The sequence below is a fragment of the Maniola hyperantus genome, chromosome 1, assembly GCF_902806685.2.
Source record: "Maniola hyperantus chromosome 1, iAphHyp1.2, whole genome shotgun sequence".
Classification (NCBI taxonomy): domain Eukaryota; kingdom Metazoa; phylum Arthropoda; class Insecta; order Lepidoptera; family Nymphalidae; genus Maniola; species Maniola hyperantus.
In genome coordinates, this window is record NC_048536.1 from 397,759 (window position 1) to 407,907 (window position 10,149).

The 10,149-nt window shown below is 37.9% G+C and overlaps 1 pseudogene; it reads left to right on the forward strand.

Annotated features, from left to right (window-relative positions):
* Positions 1-1,064: 1,064 nt before the first annotated feature.
* On the forward strand, positions 1,065-4,381 carry LOC117987936 (carbonyl reductase [NADPH] 3 pseudogene; annotated as a pseudogene).
* Positions 4,382-10,149: the final 5,768 nt, after the last annotated feature.

Below are 10,149 nucleotides of genomic sequence, written 5' to 3' on the forward strand. Positions count from 1 at the left end.
ATCTTGAATCAGTAAATAATGGTACGTTTAATCGTGGGAATATCGCTGATGGGGCAACTGTTGCATCATATAAAGTCTTGGACGATCTAACCTATGGACTTGTAACGCGCCTAATATTACGAATAAAAATTTCTGTCACTTTTGGTGCGGGACGAGGAAACACTACATAGACAACTTGACACACTCACTTAACAAAGTTTTGTGTCATTATTAACACACACATATCTAAATCTTCAACACTACTACATTTTACGCACACTAATAAGTTATATACATCAACATACAAAGACATTACGAGTGTAAGACAGTCAAATTGATTTGCGATGCTACCGTATCGATATTTTAAAATATATTGATAGTTTTTCAGAAACAAAAGTAGAAGTAAGAATTTATTACTCGTATTTAATTACTTGATACCAGTGTTTGGTCAGCGTAGCGTATTCTTGCATACATTCACCTCACTTAATAGGTAATTATCCCAAAAACTAATAATGCAACGTAAAAATAAGAAAAATATATATTTAAAAAATATGCACATACTTTTTTACTTATTTTATATCATTTTTAATCTTTTGTATTTTTTTATATAACGAAATTTTCATTTAAAATTTCGATAGTGAAAATGTGCTTATTAATGACCTTGGACGTTCTAATCTAGGTTAGATCGTCCAAGTTAATGACTTATATTATTATATAATACAAAATAAACCTGACCGCGCAAAAGCCTACCAAACATAATTAGTAGGTATATCAATCAATAAAATGTTTTTTTCTTTCCAATCAATCATTTATTTATTGCACATTGGGTTTACATGGTAATTCCAATATGGTGTACTCTTTGTCCAAAAAAATTAAATGTAAGTTATTAAATATTACACGTATTGCCCTTACAAATTAGCAATGCAAAAATTTTCTCAATAAGCGGCAGGCGCTTTTACCCCACAGCAAAATTCCATAAGACAGATATGATACTATGAAAATAAATTAGTAAACACACACGGTGGCCTCTTCTATTTTTAACACGTCATTATTTACCATTAGGTTAATGTTATGTACATTCTTGGCGATTCTCTCTGTAAAAATATCGAAATCTGTAAAAATAAAACGATTATGATAAATTATTACCTAATCCTCATCCTTGAGAAAGGTACACCTTTTAGCTACATATTACCCAGTTCAGAGACACCCTACCCCGTTTCGCGCCTATCACTAAAATTGCGTTGCTTTAATATTTTTTTAAATGTATTAAGTACGTGAAATCACAGAAATCGACTAGTTTTATTACAAGTATAGGTAGCGAAAAAATTGTGGTAATTAATAATAACTATTCTTTACTTGACTTGAAGACGGTAATTTAGTCGTTAATAATAAAGAAAATGTTTTCATCGATATCGATAATCGAACCGCAATCACTATCACATGATTCTTAAAAATCGAACCTTATGTCCTACGCAATTAAATCTAATACTGAAAAATTTTGTAAAAATAACACTATAGTCTCGTGGGGAGTGCGGTATACTATAGACGGAGAGCCAGGACCCAAAATACTGTTTGAATTTACTAAGGCTAATTTTTATATAGTTCATTAGAATGGTTGCGTACACAAACATACTGCGGTCAGTCAAGTGAACCTGAGAACAGTGACTCAGGTGCGCTATCAAAGGTGTCGTACCTGCGAGGTAATAAAATGAATTTACTAAGGCTGAAAATTGTTATATAACTTGTATATTGCATATAAATAAAAGTTGTAATGGTTAGTCAGCAGAATATGGGGACAGAGCTGGTCAGTATGCGCAAAAAATTAGCCTTAGTAAATTCAAACAGTTTTTTGAGCGCTGGCTCTCCGTCTATAGTATACCGCACTTCCCACGAGACTAGTGTTATTTTTACTACTACGTAATTTCATGCTGTTCACGCGTATTCAAATTTTAACCTAATTTGTATATATCGAGGGTTGCAATTGTTTAGAAAAAACAAAATATAGTCTCGTGAGGAGTGTGACTCGTTTCTACCGAATTATTACGTACTCAATTACTGAATCGGTAAAGTTCTCGATTGTTATTTATTATAATAATTTATGTAATTTAATTTATAGAAAGCGTTTATTACACCAAAAATACTTACTTATGAAATGAAATTCCATCTTTTTGTAAATTTGATGTGTTTGATTTGTTCTTGCACTCACTAACGGCACAAACAGGCATTTTTCACCCAGCGTGTAAGACGTCGTCACACATCGAAAACGATTCTGACAATGACAAAATCGATTCCGCAAACAGTGTTTATAAACGCAGTGGATTAAAAATCCATTACTATTGACAGAGGGGAATAATCATGCGAGGCGCGTCCTTAGGTTAGATCGTCCAAGTATAAAGTGGCCAAGGTAGCTCAGAGTGCTGTGACTATAGTCCACCAACGTGAACTGGAGTCCAAGAACATCTCTGTCAATGCAATTCATCCTGGACTAGTACGTACGGACATGACCCATGGAGTTGGTTTCTTCAATACAGATGAAGCAGCCGAGACCCCCATATGTCTTGCTCTTGATGCTCCTGAAACTCAAAAAGGCGCCTACGTGCTGTTTGACAGAAGAGTGGTAGATTGGTAGGTACGATTTTAAAGCTGATCATTATTTCAAATCTGACAGCTTGAGTGCATAATTTTTTGTGTTTTATCACATTATACCTTTAATACAGAAAGTTTTTTCATTGCTTTTAATTTTTTAGTGTTTATCATGAAAATCTTCTATATAAATAAAAATGAATCGCTGAAAATAATCTATACAAAAGGTAAAGCTTACTGACTGACTGAATAACTGACTGATCTATCAACGCAGAGCGAACTACTGGTAACTGGATGGATCGGGCTGAAATTTGGAATGCAGATAGCTATTATGACGTAGGCATCCGCTAAGAAAGGATTTTTGAAAATTCAACCCATAAGGGGGTAAACTAGGTATTTAAAATGTGTGTAGTCCACGCGGACGAAGTCGCAAGCATAAGCTTGTTCATCATAATATAATTATTGTCCTTCACAAATTATCAAAATACTTATGTCGTTATCATACAAACACAATCAAGTGTATATTACGTAATAACTGATAAGAGATAACTTTTGACTCTGTATTTTCAATGTTACTCGTAATTGTGCTAGTGTTGTAGACGACTAGCTGATGTCTACGACTTTGTACGCGTGGATTTAGGTTTTTAAAAATCCTGTGAGAACTCTTTGATTTTCCGGGATAAAAAGTAGCCTATGTCACTCTCCAGGTCTTAAACTATACCCATGCAAGAAATCACGTCGATTTATAGTAATATTGGTACGGATATGGGTACTGATAACTCGCATGGCGGTCGTCAATGGCTCACGTCTCACAGTCACAGGCATAAACAGATAACAATGTCTTCACAATAATATCGACGAGTTTACTTTCTCTGATAAATGATAAGATTTTAAACTTTTAAACTAGTATTTTATATTCGTATCAGCAGTTCACAAAAAACATCTTACCAAAGAAGTCATGTCAAAAGTCGCTGTTGTAACGGGCTCAAACAAAGGCATCGGCTTCACCATAGTCAAGGGCTTGTGTCAGAGATTCGATGGTGTCGTGTTTTTGACGTCACGAGATGAAACTAGAGGGAAGGAAGCAGTAGCCAATTTGAAGGAGATAGGACTAAACCCAGAGTACCACCAACTGGACGTAGCTGATAGAAACAGCGTAGAAAGATTCAGAGATCACATCAAGGAAAAGTATGGAGGAATAGATATTCTCGTCAATAATGCTGGCGTCACAGAAGCCGACTCCATTCCTAATTACGAAGCAGCCAAAACAGTTCTTAATATTAACTACAAAAGCATATTCACTTTGAAAGAACTGATTTTTCCATTAGTAAGAAACAATGGTCGAATTATAAACATGTCAAGTAGTTGTGGTCATCTTTCGAATATAAGAAATGAGGATTGGATTCGAAGGTTATCTAAGAAAGATTTGTCTGAAGATGATGTTAACGAATTCGTCGATTGGTATCTCGAATCGGTGAAGAATGGTACTTTTAATCGTGAAGATTTTGCTGATGATGCAGCTTTTTCAGCGTATAGAGTTTCAAAAGTGGCTCTTAGTGCAATAACCGTTGTTCATCAGCGCGAGTTGGAGTCTAGGAACATCTCCGTGAACTCCTTGCACCCTGGAGTGGTGAAGACAGATTTGACTAGGGGTAACGGATTCTACAATACAGAAGAGGCTGCTGAGACTCCTGTATACCTCGCACTCGATGCTTCACAGTCTCTGAAAGGCTCATACGTGTGGTATGATAGAACACTAGTAGATTGGTACGATTATAAAGCTGATTACTATTATAAAGTAAATATGTCATATGAGTAAATAAAACTTGTGTATGGTATGTTTCTGGGAAATATTGATGTTGTATATTTTTGCTATGCTAGGCCATAGTTCACGCTAGGCAAGCGCGGATTAGCAGACTTCACACACCTTTGAGAACATTATGGAGAACTCATGCAGGTTTCCTCACAATGTTTTCCTTTGCCGCTAAGAAAGTGATATTTACTTACTTAAAACGCACATAACTCCGAAAAGTGCGTGCTCCGGATCGAACCCCGACCTCCGATTAGAAGGCTATCCCTTACTACTAGGCCATCACAGCTTACGTACACGTATATAAAAGCCCTGGAAAAATAATTAATGATACTAAAAAAAGCACTCTTCTGTGTAAGATAATATTATGAACTTGTTTGAAGTTTGTCGTGATGGTAGGGGAGCCCGAGCGGGGATTTTGGGATTTACTCGAGCGCGTCAGATTAAGACAAGGTAAGTTAATTAGATGCAGAAAAGTGTGCATTTCAATAATCTGACTATTTGAGCGTGACATAAGGAAATAGGGGTCATAAAGCTTCAAACATCGGCCATGACTTTTGGTTTTCTCCAAATCGTCAGTCTTTTAAATAGGAGCTACTCGAGAATTCACTTAACACCCCTTCTCAATATCTGACCCGTTCATAAAATATATTTTTGGCTCTATTTTTTTTTTTTCTTTTTTTCTTAAATTTATAGACTCGCGCTTGGCTGCAATTAGACCTGGTGGCAAGTGATGATGCAGCCTAAGATGGAGCGCCCCCTTCTACACCTTCGTACGGCCACCTCCACCATGCAAACCGGCAGATTAATATTTTTTCGATAACAGAAACACGTGGAGCGCATACACCTTTAATATCCGAAGCGCTCGAGTATTTCTTTGTGACAATTTTTTTTTACATTTTTGAAAACATGTACCTACACGCTCTCCCCACCAGTGAAAGGGTCACCATCATTAATTAACCTTTTTGTCTTCTTAGCACCTAATCTTCACAACCCAATAGGTCCCCACGACGCTGGATTAAATCCCTATTTGGCCTCTTGGGCTCCCCTACTACGATACTTAGCAGTTACCTTTTTCAGCCGAGTGACACTTATAGCTCTCCTAATGGGTCCCTGTGGAGACATCTCTCCAGAGTCCGGACCCACATCAATTCCACGGCAATTTTCGTCGATTGCGCAACACATAAATCTATTCACTTCACTGATGAATATACGATTTATATTTTACTAGCTTATGCCCACGACTTCGCCCGCGTGGACTACACAAATTTCAACCCCCTATTTCACCCCTTCATAGGGGGTAAATTTTCAAAAACCCTTTCTTAGCAGATGTCTACGTTACATGTTGAATTTCAGCCCGATCCGTCTAATAGTTTGAGCTGTGCGTTGATAGATCAGTCAGTGAGTAGATTTTTTAGAAAGGATTTTTGAAAAATAAATTCCTAAAGGAGTAAAACGGGGGTTTGAAATTTGTGTAGTCCACGTGGATGAAGTCGCGAGCATTAGCCATCGTCATGACATCATCATCAACCAATAGACGTCCACTGCTGGCCATAGGTCTCTTGTAGGGACTTCCACACGCCACGGTCTTGCGCCGCATGGATCCAGCGGCTCCCTGCGACTCGTCTGATGTCGTCCGTCCTAGTGGGGGGTCTTCCAACGCTGAGTCTTCCGGTGCGAGGTCGCCATTCCAGCATTAGCCAGTCTAATATAGATTGTGTAGCGAATTAGTTGACGGATGGTCTCGGCTGCTGATCGATTGACTCATTATCATCAAAGAAATTGTTTTAACATCCAAGAACAATCTGCCTTCGTTCTGACGTCATGTTACTACATTTTGTTGGAACTTGGAAGCCGATTAATGGTCTTTCATTAATTACTAATGTAAATATATGTATAAAAGGAAACGCTGACTGACTGACTGATCTATCAACGCACAGCTCAAACTACTAGACGGATTGGGCTGAAATTTGGCAAGCAGATAGCTGTTATGACGCTAAAGGGATAAAATGGGGGTTTGAAATTTGTGTAGTCCACGCGGACAAAGACGCGAGATTATGCTAGTAATTACTAAAATTCACTGTAATCTTTAATTTAGTCTACCATTAGTTTAATTTATTGTTCATAAAATTTTATGTAAGTAACTAATATTTAACTTAGCAATACTTAATGAATATGTTAATTAGTTGTTTGCAGACGTAATGTCTTCTTATCTTATTATCGCTCTTTGTTTTTAGATTTTGAACCGGAGACACCTTAGCAATGCTGATATAATGATGCTGGTATTTGTATTATTTTAAGGATTCCGTACCTCAAAAGGAAAAACGGAACCCTTATAGAATCACTTAGTTGTCTGTTTGTCAAGAAACCTACAGGGTACTTCCCGTTGACCTAGAATCATTAAATTTAGCGGGTATGTAGGTCTAATAGCAGACATTCGGGGGAAAATATGAAAACCGTGAATTTATGGTTACATCACACAAAAAAAATTAAATTGTGGTCATGAACTAATAATTAGTATTTTCAATTTTCGAACTAAGACAACTATATCAAGTGGGGTATCATATGAAAGATCTTCACCTGTGTGTTCTAAAACAGATTTTTATGTATTTTATGCATTATATTTTTTGATTTATCGCGCAAAATGTCGAAAACATACGACTGTATTACGTACGGAACCCTGTCCCCGGAAGTCTGATTCGCACTTGGAAGGTCTTTTTAACTTTTTAGGGTTCCTACCTCAAAAAGAAAAACGGAACCCTTATAGGAACACTTTGTTGTCTGTCAAAATACGACTGTAGTACGGAACCGTCGTTGCGCGAGCCTGACTCGCACTTGGCCGGTTTTTTTTTACATTTTTAACTATTGTGAATGTTGTTACAATTTTATCGTCGGAGTATCGAGTGAATAAAATTAAATTAATACTAATAAAAGATTTAGTATCTACTTTTCACTCCCAGCACAGGAAAGACAAGCCAATAATTACGTAACAGAATAGATCGTCCCGTTCCCTGATCGATGTCCTCATAAGCGTCTCCTCATTTTCCAATCATCCATCCACAAAGCATCCATCACACTTGACGAAAATTGCCTCTCGAGTGCCGAGTAAACATCTCCGCTGATTTCTTTGTATTGATGACTTAATTAACAATGTTTATTACCTTTGGAACGAATCAAACTAAGTAGGTTCACTTTTGAGAAAGAGGTTAACCACCGAATCCAACTCGGTTAGGCAGAGTTCGGAAAGCAAAAAAATTCAGTGCTCGAAGACCAAAGTGTTCGAACAGTGCGTGTTGCCAGTGATGACATACTTAATATGGATCCGAGACATGGTAACTAACTATATGGGTCATAAGAAAGCTCAGTCACTCAGCGAGTGATTGAGAGAGCTTTTTTTTTTTTTTTTTTATTCAGATACAAGTTAGCCCTTGACTGCAATCTCACCTGGTGGTAAGTGATGATGCAGTCTAAGATAATAGCGGGCTAACCTGGAAGGGGTATGGCAGTTTTTATTAAGCCCATACCCCTTTGGTTTCTACACGGCATCGTACCGGAACGCTAAATCGCTTGGCGGCACGGCTTTGCCGGTAGGGTGGTAACTAGCCACGGCCGAAGCCTCCCACCAGACCAGACCAGAAATTAAGAAATTATAAAATTCCAAACCCCTGCCAGGAATCGAACCCGGGACCTCCCACTATTAAGACCACAGCGCTCACCACTGCGCCAGGGAGGTCGTAAGATATGCTTGGAGTTTTTCTACGTGGGCTCTTCTCAGACCTGGGCGCGTTTGGGACCCCAGTTTCGAACGCTATGCATTGCGGGTTTCAAAAATACTAAATCACTAAAACTACAAAATGAGGCAAATAGTTATTGGTATTTGATTGTGTTTAGATAGTATAACAATAACGCTAAGTTTTTTGCTAGCGTTCTGGTAACACCCTGTATAGTTAAATTATTATTGTTATCAGTTAATATAAAGATTAGCATAAGCTAATTGTTAATTAGTTAATAGCTTAGCATATTGGTTTAATAGCTTCACCAGCATTTACATATAGAGTGCGCTAAGAAGGAATTAATTTGCATTCTCAGCGATAGTATTAAGCTAAACGGAATAGTTTAACTAACTTAATGTCGGTGCAAGTATACAAGTGAAGTCTTGATAGTTTTCTTAAGTTAGTAAAAAAAAATTCAAAATGAATACTTTGTAACTTTAAATGCAGCTTTACAGCATTTTTAAAGTGAAGGAAAACATCGTGAGGAAACCTGCTTTTTTTTTTTTTAGATACAAGTTAGCCCTTGACTGCAATCTCACCTGGTGGTAAGTGATGATGCAGTCTAAGATGATAGCGGGCTAACCTGGAAGGGCAGTTTTTATTAAACCCATACCCCTTTGGTTTCTACACGGCATCGTACCGGAACGCTAAATCGCTTGGCGGCACGGCTTTGCCGGTAGGGTGGTAACTAGCCACGGCCGAAGCCTCCCACCAGACCAGACCAGAAATTTAGAAATTATAAAATTCCAAACCCCTGCCAGGAATCGAACCCGGGACCTCCCACTATTAAGACCACAGCGCTCACCACTGCGCCAGGGAGGTCGTAAGATATGCTTGGAGTTTTTCTACGTGGGCTCTTCTCAGACCTGGGCGCGTTTGGGACCCCAGTTTCGAACGCTATGCATTGCGGGTTTCAAAAATACAAAATCACTAAAACTACAAAATGAGGCAAATAGTTATTGGCATTGGATTGTGTTTAGGTAGTATAACAATAACGCTAAGTTCTTGCTAGCGTTCTGGTAACACCCTGTATAGTTTAATTATTATTGTTATCAGTTAATATAAAGGTTAGCATAAGCTAATTGTTAATTAGTTAATAGCTTAGCATATTGGTTTAATAGCTTCACCAGCATTTACATATAGAGTGCGCTAAGAAGGAATTAATTTGCATTCTCAGCGATAGTATTAAGCTAAACGGAATAGTTTAACTAACTTAATGTCGGTGCAAGTATACAAGTGAAGTCTTGATAGTTTTCTTAAGTTAGTAAAAAAAATTCAAAATGAATACTTTGTAACTTTAAATGCAGCTTTACAGCATTTTTAAAGTGAAGGAAAACATCGTGAGGAAACCTGCTTTTTTTTTTTTTTTAGATACAAGTTAGCCCTTGACTGCAATCTCACCTGGTGGTAAGTGATGATGCAGTCTAAGATGATAGCGGGCTAACCTGGAAGGGGTATGGCAGTTTTTATTAAACCCATACCCCTTTGGTTTCTACACGGCATCGTACCGGAACGCTAAATCGCTTGGCGGCACGGCTTTGCCGGTAGGGTGGTAACTAGACACGGCCGAAGCCTCCCACCAGACCAGACCAGAAATTTAGAAATTATAAAATTCCAAACCCCTGCCAGGAATCGAACCCGGGACCTCCCACTATTAAGACCACAGCGCTCACCACTGCGCCAGGGAGGTCGTAAGATATGCTTGGAGTTTTTCTACGTGGGCTCTTCTCAGACCTGGGCGCGTTTGGGACCCCAGTTTCGAACGCTATGCATTGCGGGTTTCAAAAATACAAAATCACTAAAACTACAAAATGAGGCAAATAGTTATTGGCATTGGATTGTGTTTAGGTAGTATAACAATAACGCTAAGTTCTTGCTAGCGTTCTGGTAACACCCTGTATAGTTTAATTATTATTGTTATCAGTTAATATAAAGGTTAGCATAAGCTAATTGTTAATTAGTTAATAGCTTAGCATATTGGTTTAATAGCTTCACCAGCATTTA